The sequence below is a fragment of the Cnephaeus nilssonii genome (assembly GCF_951640355.1).
Source record: "Cnephaeus nilssonii genome assembly, chromosome: 15".
NCBI classification, from domain to species: domain Eukaryota; kingdom Metazoa; phylum Chordata; class Mammalia; order Chiroptera; family Vespertilionidae; genus Cnephaeus; species Cnephaeus nilssonii.
In genome coordinates this window covers 51,684,918-51,699,966 of record NC_137086.1, presented here as the reverse complement: position 1 = coordinate 51,699,966, position 15,049 = coordinate 51,684,918, and positions in this window count along the sequence as shown.

The following is a 15,049-nucleotide window of genomic DNA, read 5'->3' as shown; positions in this document are numbered from 1 at the left end:
CCCACCCGTGCACCAGGCCTCTATCCTATCTAATAAAAGAGTAATATACAGATTGATCATCACTGCAACACACAATATAGCTGCCGCCATGTGGTCAAAGATCCTGCCCCCATGTGGACACAAGATGGCCACTACAAGATGGCCAGGAGGAGAGGGCAGTTGGGAGGCACCCGGCCTGCAAGGGAGGGCAGTTGTGAGGGACCAGGCCTGCAAGGGAGGGCAGTTGAGAGGGACCAGGCTTGCAAGGGAGGGCAGTTGGAGGTGATCAACCCTGCAGGAAAGGGCAGTTAGGGGTGACCAGGCTGGCAGAGGAGGGAAGTTGGGGGCAAACAGGCTGGCAGGGGAGCAGTTAAGCATCAACCAGGCTGGCAGCGGAGTGGTTAGGGGGTGATCAGGCTGGCAGGCAGAAGCGGTTAGGGGCAATCAGGAAGGCAGGCAGGCAAGCAGTTGGGAGCCAGCAGTCCTGGATTGTGAGAGGGATGTCCGACTGCCCTCCAGGAGTCCCAGATTGGAAAGGGTACAGGCTGGGCTGAAGGACAACCCCCCGCCGTGCACGGATTTCGTGCACCGGGCTTCTAGTGTACATATAAGTTCCTCTGTTAACCAGTCCCCACCCACCAAACACCCACCCCCACCTTCCCTCTGAAATTCATCATAGAACAGACTGATGAATATTATCTTTTTATAATTAATCCAGCCACCATTTACACACACATGCAGTAGAAGCAGAAAGAGATCTAGAATGGGCATAGTGTGGTACGGATGGACCCATCCATTAGGGGAAAGCAGACATTAAGAAAAGATAGATTTCAGGAAAAGAGTGCTAGACTTCAGAGTATTGCAATTGACCTCAGCCAGTTTGGTCAAATATATGACTTTTTGGTAGAATTTCAGACCCACTGAATATGTCAAGATATCAATAGCACAAGACACATTTTCTTATTTAGCACGATGTGCAGTTTTCCAACTGCAGCTTCCCTACTTTCCTTTCACAGTAGATTTAAGTTTCCAATTAAAATGTAAAGATGACCCCTTTCTGCAATAACTGAACTACAGTATGTTTGCACAAGAGTTAAATGAGGTTACATTAAACTGGTATTTTTCAGCTGCATGAACGCTAGAGTGCCAGGTTTTCTCCATTTAAATTCTCTATTAAGTTTGTTTAGGTGTAAAGTCAATGTTACGTGTGGAGGCCTATGTGAGTGTGTGTGTTTGTGTGTGTGTGTGTGTGTGTGTGTGTGTGTGAGAGAGAGAGAGAGAGAGAATGAGAGAGAGAGAGAGAGAGAGAGAGAGAGAGAGAGAGAGGGAGGGAGGGAGGGAGGGAGAGAATCTGAGGGTGGAGGTAGAGAATAAGCTTAATTAAGAACTAGGTTAGGATACTGAAAGCTTATTTGAGACTTAATTACAAATTAAAAAAGTGTTTCCCCCGCTAGAAAGACAATAGAAAATGCAACTAGAATCCACATTCTCCGTTATTGCCAATCCAATGTCTGATTGTGCTCTGTATCTGGTAAGTCTTCAAGTACATACTCAGAAATATATTCCAATGTTCCACTCTCATTGTCTTCCCTGAGCTTTGGCTTGCATGCTTTTCAGTCAGGGACATGGCCCAGCTCATGTGTGACTTGCCAGGCTGGCAAAGCACCGATGTGACCAATTAGTTGGCTCCCTCTCCAAACACCAATATTATGCATAGAATACAGTGTTGCTCAGTCAGTCTTTGTCACTCCCTCTATTTATTTATTTATTTATTTATTTATTTATTTATTTATTTACTAATTAAGCCAGAAGGAATGGATTATACATATTTGTTGTTTTGCATATAAATTGGAAATTAATGCTTTCCCCTACCCGGGGTTGCAAATAATGTTTCTTCCACTGCTGTCTGAACAACATTCTCTATCTTTAGATGAAGCCTGTCCAAATTATTGGAAAATTATAATGTTTGCTGACAGCGTGCTTAGAAGTGATCAATCAAACTTCCCCAAGAGAAAATTATATTTTTAAAGAAAGCTTTATAACTTTGATGGCTTCAAAGGTCAAGTTATTTCTTTTCTTCAATTTAAGGACATGTTCTGGAGTCAATCAATTTTAATTCAACAGAAGACCTTACTCCTCAATTTCACCTTCTACGTTAACTACCATAATTAAGCCTGCACTGCTAAGTAAAATGCTGATTGTTGTGTGTTTTTTTCTGATGAATGAGGTATGCTATCTAGATTTTCTTTTCTTGTTTAATTTTCATTAATTTGAAAGAGCAGATGTGTTTTTCATGTATTGAGCATAAAGTAAAAGCAATTACCCAGTATGCTGTGCAATTGATAATGAATGTCAAGGTCTCCCCCCTCCCTCTGTCAGACATGAAATGGGCGGGGCTGGGGGAGCAGGAGCCTCCTGGGATGGTGTCTGGTCAGTCCTTGGCTTTGGAGATTCAGTGAAAGTCACACAAACGGCTGTCTGAGATAGAGTGCAATGTGCTAACAAAGTTATCTTGACTTTCTCTTACCCTCTGTCTTTAACACCATGAGCATTACCCTGAATTAGACCAACTTGATCATTTCTTCATCATATTTCCATGATGTTCTCTGGAATTCCCAAAGATTTTGTGCTTTCTATTGTCTTAGGCCTCTAGTAATTGGTTTAGATGGAGTTTTACCTGGCCATCTTAGTAGTTTTCAAAGCTCAGTACAATTGTGCTTCTCAAATGATGACAATCCTAGGCCTTCGTGTATCTACTGTGTGCACCATTACACATCTAGAACTTGCTTAGTGCAGATGGAAAAATGCGGATATTTTAGAGAACAACTTTATCTAGCAAAAACTAAGCGAAAATGTAAAATCAGGTTGCCCATTCCAAATGCAAGTGTCACAAATATTTGTGAAAATGCTCTGAAAAATATTAGGTACATATAAAAATAAGGGTATATAAATATGTATAAAATGTGAATTATGTATGAATTCATAAAAAGTATACATATATAAACATATGCAAAATATGTGTATTTGTGTGTGTGCTGATTAAGATGATGATTGTGATATAGAAGTAAATATGTAATAATTTATATTGGACATATAGTTTCTAAACCAAAATAAAATAGCATGGGAAATCCCCTTTACCAGAAATGTTGTATGTTCTGACACACATGCAATTTAAGGAAGATGCACACTTTTAAATATCACATTTTAAGAGAAGCTTTGCTTATCCATTTGTTTAAAATTGTGACATTCTCCTTCTGCTCCTAAAGCTTGGACTGTAATTCCCATTTTATTTTCACCACAGTACTCAATACCATCTCAAACACTCCATATAGGTTGTTCTTGTTAATTTTTATTTGTATTCTTCTCCCAGAGGAATAAATGTATTATGAGAGTAGAGAATTTAATCTGTTTTATTTACAGTTGTATCTGTAACACCAATAGTTGATGGTAGATGCTTTACCAATATAAGTTGGATACACACTTTTAGGTGGATAAAAATGATGCTTTTAATTTCACATCATTTATGAAGTGCTTACTATGTGCCAAGTATGCATAACCTCATTCACTTTTCACAAAAAAAATATTTAAGATAATATGATCCACATTATTGATTTAATGAGAATATTGAGTTTAGTGTTTTGAAGTTATTTGCCTAAGGGCACCTTGTCAGGGAGTTCTAATTCAAACTCATACAGGGATGGGCAAAAGTAGGTTTATAGCTGTGATTATGTGAAACACAGACTTTATTTTTGTTTTGCTGTTTGTGAATTTTTGTATTATTTATTTGTGTTATAACTGTAAACCTACCTTAGCCCAATATTGGCAGTGATTACATTTGGTAAGTGTACTCTTGTTGATGCTTTCAGTTATGCATCACATACTTCACCCCTTCATTGTACACTTCTGCTGCCTGTGGGTGATCTCATTTTACTATCATAACTAGAGGCCCGGTGCACGAAATTTGTGCACAGGTAGGGTCCCTAGGCATGGCCGGTGATCAGGGCCGATTGGGGCCTTCGGGCTGCCAGCTGGGGCCTTTCTTCATTTTGCGCTGCCCCATGGCGGTCAGCACACATCATAGCAAGTGATCGAACTCCCGGTCTCCCAGTGGAACTCCTGAGGCAACAATTTACATATTAGCCTTTTATATATATAGATGTCTTCAGGGTCAGGGACCCTGTTGCCAGCTTAGAAATTTTCAACAAATAAGAGCAGAGTTTTAGTTGACTTGACATGACCAATCTAACATCTGTAAAGACAGCTTGCACAGATACTCATTTTAGGGGAAAGCCAACAATATATATTTTGCAGAACCAAACATTTTTTTAATTGATCATCAAAATCTTATCCTTGATTGTCAACATAAACTCTCAAATACATTTTTTTAAACTTTGAATGAGTAATATTTAGAAAGTAACTTATAAAATATATTGTCAGTGTCCATCTCAATTTGGAAAATGTACTGCCATTGCCCTATCTTCAGGGAAAGGATCAGGGCGGCAAGTCAATGACTGCTTGCGTTTGGGGCCACGAGTAATTCCACAGCGATTGTCTGAATGTTTGCAATAGCAGAGGATGGACAGTGGATTCATTGCTGGGAAATATAATCTCTGTAATGGCCTTTGTCACATGTTGCGGCATATAAAACATTCCTAGGAGACAAATATGACCCACTTAGTTTGCAGCTAGCTCTTTAGGGTTCATTTGTCTTCACAGATGTGTCAGCAAAGGCATTAAAGGCATAGTGGAGTGTGTTCTTCAGGGAAGTCTCATTTACTCTTTCATGCAACAACCATTTATAAAATACTGCTGGAGAAAACAATCATTTAAAAGCAGCTCATCAGTGCCCATACCAGCCTGCTCTCAATGCTGATACAAATGAACCAAGCCAAAGCTGATTCAACTTCCTCAGAGAAGTCCTCTGCTGATGAGCCCCTCCCAGCACAGAACAATGGCAAGGGCTCTGGAAGGGAAGTTGATGTTATCTTTGCAGCCCTGACACAATTATGCACTCCCCCCACTAGAGGGCTTTCTTCCATGGGGGTACCACACTTTGACCTTCAGCAAGCCAAGCAGACACTGCAGCTCTTGATGCCCGCATTTTCTATGGGTTTCAACATAATTATCTTACTCGGAAAATGAACATTATAAGAACATATCTGAGTAGAGAAATATAAATGTGTTGGTGTGTGTGTGTGTGTGTGTGTGTGTGTGTGTGTGTGTGTATGCACGCGCGCACGCAGGCACATTTAATGCGAGTTCACAGTTCAGAGACAGAAAAAAATCGCTATTAAAAAAAAAAGTAAGGCACCAGCCAGGTGGCTTAGGCGGTTCAGGCATCATCCTTGCACTGTAAGGTTGCTAGTTCGATTTCCAGTCAGGGCACATGCCTGGGTTGAGGCTGGATCTCTGGTAGGTGGTATGCAGGAGATAACTGGTCCATGTTGCACTCTCACAATGATGTTTCTCTCTCTCTTCCTCTCCCTTCCTCTCTCTAAAAATCAATAAAAAAAAAACATTAAAAAGGGAGATAGTGGTGAGAATAAATGCCTATTAAACAACTAGAGGTGTTTCTTTAACAAGAAATGACACAGTGGAGGAATTTTTTCTGTCCTCTCTAATTAAATTTTATGAAAGTTCAAGTAGATGAAGTACGAGAAGACTGGGTATTTTGTCTTTGTCTCCAATGGGAAAACTGACCTTACTAGGAAAATATAGTTTCATAATACTCTTAGCTCTCACCATGCTCATCTTGTCCAATTGTTCATATTTTCACTGGCACACTCTCCTCATGTCTTTTTGTATTTTGTCCCTCGAATCTTTCATGTGTAATGTCATTCACCTAATACTGTAATAATAAAATTAATAAAAAATAATGATAAAGGTTTTCTAGGCCAACTACCAGTAGGTGGTAGTGACTTAGAACACTGTAGATGACCTTCTGGAGTTTTTGTAGGACCGTCAAAACCTGCATACTATCACCCAAATAAGTGATTAAGCAGACATTTTTAGGTAAAGGTGTAGCTTTAAGAAAAAAAAAATATTATTTTGGTATTACTCACTTGGCAGCACAGGCAATCCCTTGTCACTTCACTGCCCTTTTTCACTTTAGATATAATTACGTTGTCACTGCTTCTGACATTGTCCACGAGTTTAAATTATCACAATCCCATTCTCACGTGTGATACAGTTCCTTGTATTAAAAAAAAGAAACGAAGAAAAGCCTACTGTATTCGCTAGATATCAACCAAGAAAGGGACCTTTAAAAGCATGAAAATCACACACGCTGAATTTTGTGACAATTTTCTTTGCTTTGCAGCTTGTCAGGTTAGAAATATTGTTTGTGAGCATTCGTTGAGTTATACAATTGTAAGTGGTACACTTTAGCATGTTCTCCATATAAAAAAAGGTGAATTTGAAAGCAGGGGCTATGGAGCAATCCATACTTTTCTGTGGGCAGAGAGCCCGAGTGCTTATTCTTGCCTGAGTGCATGAGCAAGCTCCATTCATGCTTGAAATGAATCTGACTGCCTTTTGGGGGCATCAAATGAGAGACTTCTTTTGGGGAGGGGGAAGCTTCCCTCATTCACTGACCGTGAATAAATTGGTGTTTTTAAATATTAAAGTTTATATTGCCAAAGTTCCAATCCCCATCTGGGTTCTGGATCCTCTTGAGTTCTTTGGGTGGCCAGTGGATAAAGATGTCTACTCCCACCCTACCTGGTTTAGCTCAGTGGATGGAGTGTTAGCCTGTGGACTGAAGGGTCCCAGGTTCGATTCCAGTCAAGGGCACATACCTGGGTTGCAGGTTCGATCCCCAGTAGGGGGTGTGTAGGAAGCAGCCAATCAATGATTCTCTCTCACCATTGAGGTTGATATCTCTCTCTCCCTCTTTCTTCCTCTCTGAAATCAATAAAAATATTTTTTTAAAAAAATATGTCCACTCCTTTTGAGCCTGCCAGTTATGAGAAATACAAATGCAAACTACACATGCAAACCCATATAAGACACACTGTGCGGAAGAATATTGTGTACTCAATAACAGCATGATAACAAGTTTTAGTTTCTGTGTTTTTTAAAATATCTCTGTCTCTAGATTCCCTTCTGTAGTCCCAGTTCTTAAATTACACAGCTCAGTATGTGTACACAGGTACACATAAACACGGAACAGCTGCTTCCTTTTCTTGGATTCCATAGACCAGATCTATTAATGCAAATAGAATCGATCTTGGAGCTGAGTCAGACAAGTAGATTTAAATAAACTCCATTTTAAAGAATGGTGAGGTTTTATGTACGAATGTAAGGCCAGTTACCAGAAAAGAAGTGGCTTTGTGGTTTCAGAGCTCTATACGCAAAATGGTCAGGTTCAATTATTTCTGGATTTCTTTTATTTTTCTCAGAATAGAGCCCAATTTGTACTTATATTGATTTTTTTGACATTTAAAATATTTCATGGTTTTATGATGTGCATAGTTTATTTCTAGCCTGCAATTTCTAGGCATCTCAGCTTCCAAAGCAAGAAAAAAGACAACATTGCCAATTCTGTCATTCTTTTATAATTTCCATCCTTATTTACATAGCATATATCTCTGAGAACAAGAGGCCTTTTGTGACGGGGTCAGAATTGAGCTGGCTTCAGGGTGTGTGACTTGTGCAATCTACACAGGGCCTCGAGCTCAGAATGTTTTCATGCTGGTGGGATTTGATACCATTGTAATTAATCTAGTTATGAATACCTGGAAAGGAGCAAAGGGACGGCCGGATATTATAGGTATGCCATTTTTGCTGCTTTGACCGGAAGCTGAAGTTCAACAGTTTCCAGAAAGCCACCAACCTATTCCCTGCAGATCGCAGGTGGGGAAGGGACTGAACAGGATGGAGAATAGACGCATGCCCAGGAAAGTCTGGGTGACATAGGGAAGAAACGTATTTCTTCAGTCACACCTGGGAACAGGTCATTGGCAGGGTAGGCGTGACCACTGCAAGTGCTGAAAGATTTGAGATATTTAATCCCCTAAACCAGTGGTCAGCAAACCGTGGCTCATGAGCCACATGCGGCTCTTTGGCCCCTTGAGTGTGGCTCTTCCACAAAATACCCACAGCCTGGGTGAGTCTATTTTGAAGAAGTGGAGTGAGAAGAAGTTTAAGTTTAAAAAATTTGGCTCTCAAAAGAAATTTCAATCGTTGTACTGTTGATATTTGGCTCTGTTGACTAATGAGTTTGCCGACCACTGCCCTAAACAAAGGAGTTCTCTCTCTTGGTTCTTGCTTTCCTGGCTCCTGGTGTTCTTGGGATCCTTGTTGCAGGGGGCACACTCTCTTGGCTTCCCAGCATTCGCCCATGTGGCTCACAGCCATGTGGGCCCCACACAATGGGCTGATGGACCGCAACTAGCCTGGTGCTGTTCCAGAGCCAATGCCAAGGCACGCAAAGTCTGGACTGGCTTTGCTTCTAGCTGTGCTGAACTCCCAGCGGCGCTTCTCCCAGGACTGGATTAAGGGAAATGGGACTTTGGGAACTCCGAGATGTAACATTAAAAATCACTCATCCTCCTATGGGAGTCTCAGAAAATTCTTTTTCTTGAGATACTGTAAGGACTCCACCCCAAGCACTGGGTGGGGAAAGGGATACCCCGCTTCTACCAATAACAGAATGTTCTGCTATCTCCCTGTGGACAATCTGAAACATCGCTGCATGTTCACTGAGCACTGGGCCTTGCTAACTATGTGGCTTGTCCCGGGTAGAATGTTGGTAAGAGACATCAAAAGAGAGAGATTGCCAGGAAACCCACTTTCTTTCTTTATATACTGACTGTAATCGTGAGTGTATTGCTAAACTTATATGTCCCTATTCTGTAGTCCAGTTTTCAGGAGAAAGGAAGAATTACAACCAGGTTCTGAAAAGGGAGGAGGAGAGGGAGAGGAAGGAGGTATATTACAGATAGAAAAGATATTCTAGATTCACATTTAGGAGGCTCAACCTTCTCAGTTCCGTTTTTCAGTTGATATATAGTAGTTCAGATATTTCTGTCAGTTATTCTGAGTGGGGGTGGGAGTAGTTTAGAGGATTATGGTAGTGCTGTTATTATGATAAGAGAATCTAGGTCGGTATTTATCTCTGTTCACTTCTAGGGTCCGATGAATTGAAACAAGCCTTCCAAATTTTAGCATGATACTCTCCACTATCTGTTAATGCAAAGGTGCTTCACAGTAAAGTTCATACGTGACCAGGTGGGGGCGACTGATTTCTTCATTAGTAACAACAAGGTACTGATTTACAAGACATATAGTTATAGTGATATCCCAAACAGAAACATGAAATTCTCAGATAAGCTAAATGAAAGAATTTTAAAAATATTTTTTGAGAAAGCTGTATAGATTTTTATCATCAAAACAAGTAAGTGATACAAGCATAAAAGGAGACACAAATAAATTAATTGTTTGGATCCTTTGAGATTCCAGGTCCTCAGCCTCTCTATGGGAAGGTCAGCCCAGCTCACTATCTTACATAATAAAAAGGTAATATTTAAATTACCATCACTCCGCTACGCCCATGATTGGGCCAGCGGGTGACACAGGGGGCGGGACTCGGGGTGGCTGGGGTGGTGATTGGGCTGGCAGGACGCTGAGCTCGCATTGCCAGCGGCGACGCGAGCTCAGCGTCTGCGCCATGGCTGTGCTGTGGCACAGACAGGCCTCTGGGGCAGCGAGCCGAGCCGGGCGTTTGGAGGTTTGGAGGGGGGGGGGGGGGGAGAGGGGCGGCGCGGCTCCCCAGGGAGGAGTCTGGAGGCAGTTGGGCCGCAGAAGCACGTGGCGGGGGGCCCAGCCTTCCTGGGCGGGAGGCAAAGGCAAGACCCTGGCCTGGGCTCCGGCAGCAGGAGGACCACGCCCCCGCCCCGCATCGCCCTAGGGGCCCAGGGACTTCGGAGCTGCCGACCAGCGGACAGACAGCTTACACGTGCATGATTAAATCATGCACTGGGCTTCTAGTGTAGACATAATCTTACCAAAGCAAGAACAGTAGGGGTTTGAGACAGAGTTCAGGACAATGACAGAATGTGTCTATAGGAGGAGAAATGAACAGGTCCTAGCCCTGGTTCCTTTCCTCAGTAGACTCTGTTTATAAAGGTATGAAGTTCATTTGGGGAGAAATTACTGCACATAGAACATTTTTTTCATCCTTCCACCTCTTATGAAAATTTCCAGGTCCTGATGACACTTGTTTCACATGAATGTCTGGACCAGAATCCATGTATACTTACCACCATCTTTGTTTTAAAAAAGCTTAACATCCATTTTCTGGTACCAAAGCAGTAGGCTGAATTTTCTCCCTTAGAAAGTTTTCCACCAAATTGGAGTTACCATAATCTCACTTTAAAGTGTAACAAAGGAAATACAAGACTTGTGCTTGTTGACACATGAAAGAGAAGCGCTGCCCCGCAGAACTGCCCTGAAGGCACCTCAGTGAGTGCTGGCTGTGCCTGATAGCCAGGCTCCAGTCTCCATGCAGGAGGAGGGTCCCTGCCAAGTCAGCCTTAATGGGTATGCTGGCAAGGTGTGATTATTTAAATTCAGGTATTTTGAAAGGGAATAAATCTCAGTCCATTGTTGAAGCTCCTCACTTCCTTTCTTTTATTTGCATGACCCTCCTCCTCCCTACCTTCTTTGCTGAGCCATCAGAAACTACACACAGGACAAAAGCTGATGACATGTAGCATATGCTCAGGCTGCAAAGATAAAAAAGTGCCTCAGACACAGACAGAATCAATTGAACCTGGGTTGGTAGTTCAGCTGGGACTATGTTGTATCCTGGGACAAATGGGAAGCATGAAGAGAATACCCAAAAGAGCTAATTCTTAATTCAGGGGATAGAAAGAGGGTGGAATTAACAATGATAAAGGGTAGAAAACAAGGGTAGTCAATATGATATGTGCCTTAGATATCCTACCATTTCTGATGACCTAATTTAGTCCTGGATTGCAAAAGAGCAAGTTCAATAAATCAGGAGCATAAAAATGTTTGCCTTGGAAAAATAGTCGGAAACATTGAGTAAAGATGCATTTAAATGGAGGTGGGGGATTAAGTAAAGAATATGTCTTAATTGTGCAGTAGATAAGTGAGTGGCTTGAAATGAGGTTCAGAACCAAGTCAATGAAAGTTTTACAAAAGCTAATGCTGAGAAAGAAATTGATAATGCCAGAGTCAAATCTATCTATCTATCTGTCTATCTATCTATCTATCTATCTATCTATCTATCTATCTATATCTATCTATCATCTCTCTACCTATCTATCCATCCATCTAGTTTAAAAAGACAGAGGGAAAACTATAGGAAAAAGAGGTTGAAAGCTTAAGCTCCTTAGATTAATGTCTCAGCTAGAAATTTATTTTTTTAAACAAGAAACAGAGATGCCTTAATATATTCCTGCTTTAAAAAAATTGGACAATTTCTAGTTAATTTTGAATCAGATAGGATAAGTGGGCCTGAAAATATTAATTGGTAGATAGGTGATAGATGGGGTGTATAGATCCACATAACAAAGGAGAGGCATTAAGAGAATGAACTTAAATGTATTAAAAATAATTATTTAATCCAAAAAGCCATTAACAATCTTAAAGCTAGAAGTAGATGCAAATCAATGGAGAAACATACCTTTAAACGTCTGAGGGTCCTAGTGTGCAGCTTCATGAGCTATGGGACACTTGACAGAAAGACCACTGATCTGTGGACAGGACTTACAAGTATCATTTTGGTGACAGAGCAGGTTCTGCCTTGAGCTCATGTTCATTGGAGCAATGCACCCAAAGGAAATAAGGATAAAATGCAAGATGAAATTTTAAAGGTTTTAAAGGTTTATGAAAGACATTTATAGGAAGAAAAGAACCATAGTTAGGATCTATAGACCAAAGCTGCCAATAAAACAAAATTTTAAATTTATGAATTCACAAGAAGAAAGTAGCATTTAAAATGCCATGCACTGAGAGATGAGGTAATAAGTTCAAGTGAATTTTCAATGAATGAAAAGTTCATAATTTTCTATTATGACAAGTCCCCTTCGCCTCCACTTCCTTCTTATCTGACAAGAGTAAGTGCTGGCCAACAGCAGCAGTGTGGCCCTTGTAGATTTTGTACTACAAGGGGCCACACTTGTAGTACAAAATCTAGAAGTGGTGACCTATCTGCTCCCATCTGTGAGTTCTGGTAAGTTAAACTTATTTCATTTTTCAGTCCTCATCATGTGGATCTACCATTCAAGGGACCATTATCAACCACAACCTTCAAGGGAATATTTTCTTCTCACAACAACCATTACATATGATATTGAGATGTCCAAACCACATAAGAAAATAATCAATGATTAAGACACATTGATTAGTGTGCTCTGTAGGCTATATATTACTCCTTGTAAGCACTTAGGAGTGTGGAACTGGCTCAATTCACTACACTTGAAAGAGGCCCAAGATGCTCAAGTGATGATGTAATCCAGATTAAGTCTAAATGAGGCTCTATTGTCAGAGAAAAAAGCACGCTAAAAAATGAGAAGACTTGATCTGGGACATTAAATTTGGGAAGTTAATTGCAAGTTGGAGGAGACTGTATTTTGGTCTTATTTTCTCATTGGATGCTTATTAATAAACTAGAGGCCTGGTGCATGAAATTTGAGCATGGGGAGGGGGGAGGGTTGTGTGTGTCCCTCAGACCAGTCTGCACCTTCTCCAATTAGGGACGCCTTGGGCCTAAACAGGCAGTCAGACATCCCTCTCACAATCCAGGACTGCTGACTCCCAACCACTCACCTGCCTGCCTGCCTGATTGCCCCTAACCACTTCTGCCTGCCAGCCTGATCACCCCCTATTCACACCCCTGCCAGTCCGATCGATGCCTAACTGCTCCCCTGCCAGCCTGATTGCCCCTAAATGCCCTCCCCTGCCGACCCGGTCACCCCCAACTGCCCTCCCCTGAAGGCCTGGTCTCTTCCAACTGCCCTCCCCTGCCAGCCTGTTTGCCCCCAACTGCCCTCCCCTGCAGGCCTGGTCTTCCCCAGCTGCCCTCCCCTGCAGGCCTGGTCACCCCTAACTGCCCTTCCCTGCTGGCCATCTTGTGGAGGCCATCTTGTGTCCACATGGGGGAGGCCATCTTTGACCACATGGGGGTGGCCATCTTGGTCAATTTTTATGGTCAATTTGCATACTACCTCTTTATTATATAGGATGAAATTCTAGAGTCCACTGTGTGGCTGTTAGCAGACTCTTCTCCATGAGTCACTTACACTCCAATCTGTTTTGATGATTATACTCGAAGGTCAAGGCCCAGGCTGCTATGTCAAGGCCATCATTGTGTTTGTGATGAGCCACCTTGAGGAATGAGGTAATGTCTCTCTGTAGAAAAGACCACATTAACTAACAGGATGCTATAAAGCAGTGGGCAATCCAGGTTCAATACTCTCCTATAATAAAAACCACTGCAGGTTCAGGTATCTCTCCAGGCCAGTGGTTCTCAACTTGGGTGATGTGTTCCCCATCCCCGCCCCCCGAGCATTCCAAACTGAAAAATAATTAAATATACATACAGGGTGAGGCAAAGGTAGCTTTATAATTATTCAAATACAATAACTTATAAACAATAATGCAAAAATAAATTGTGCGTTTCATGTAATCACAACTGTAAACCTACTCTTGCCCCACCCATATGTATTTGTGTGTATGTGTATATATATACACACTTTTCAGATATATATATACACATACATATATATGGCATATATACTATTATATGTTATACTGTTATTGATATGATTATACTGTTATATGCATATAATAAAAGGCCAGTGACCATAACAACATAACAACAGGAACAACCAATCGACCAGTCACTATGAGGTGCATTGATCACCTTTCGGTCCCTTCCCCAAGCCAGCAGGCTGATCATTGATGGTGAACAGGGAACCAAGGGGAACCATGGTGGGTACCAGCAACGGGGCGGGACTGGGGACTGGCGAACGGGCTGAAGATGGCCCTGACCACAGGCTAGGCCTAGGGACCCTACCCCCACACGATTTTGTGTGCTGGGCCTCTAGTATACATATAACAGATATATAACATATATATCCTTTATAAAATATATTTCCTGTAGGTAGTTGTTTCTCTGGGGAGACCCAATACAGTTTTCTTTGCATTTGAAGTTATGTATTTCTTGAGGAAATAATCTTTGACCTTATGCTCTATGTTCTTCTTTCCTTTTTTTTTTGTCTTGATATCTGTACATTACTCACACTATGTTGACTTATTTATAAAATATAAGAGGAAAACTGTGTCTTATTTGCCAATACATTTCCAAGGTTGTTGAATAAAGGCACACCATGGGTTCATGGTTTTTGTATATGCTAGTATGAACAAATGTGTTTCTTCCCCAAGTGCCTGAGTTTATTCACTCCTATTGCGTGTGATTAGTGTCAGGTGGCTCTGTGCATACCTGCACACATGGGCATCCCCATATCTATTTGCTCTAAATCTGAGCAGATTATAAGTGATGACATTGTCTGCCAAATTCCAGTTATAATTTTTACACCATCACTGATTTCTTTCAAATACCTTTACTTTTACACAGATAACAATAAATGTGTCTTTGCTGTCAATTTCTCTTCAACCAAATGGCAAGAATTGATTATTCTATTTAGGAATTAGAATTAGCCATGGTGATGTTCATAGAGGAGACAGTGCATCCTTGAGTTTTGTACATGGTCTCCCATCTCTTTGCGTTAGGTGCTCCACTTTCAACATCTTCAGCCACCTTTCAGCAACATTAAGCTACTTGCTGTAGGACACACTTTTCAGATATGCCACCCTTGACTAGGCTTAGTCACTGACTATAGAACATGGGTTTCCAAAATAACTCCTCTGATTCAGTTTTCTGTTAGAGATAAATATGAATGAAATATAGCCTTGTTTATAAAGTGTTACACAAATTAAAAGGATCTCAAAATCCCCTATTATCTAAAAAAAAAAACCTGACCCTCTATAAAATGATTTTGTCCATTTTACTCTCACACAGTCCCTCGATTGCCACATC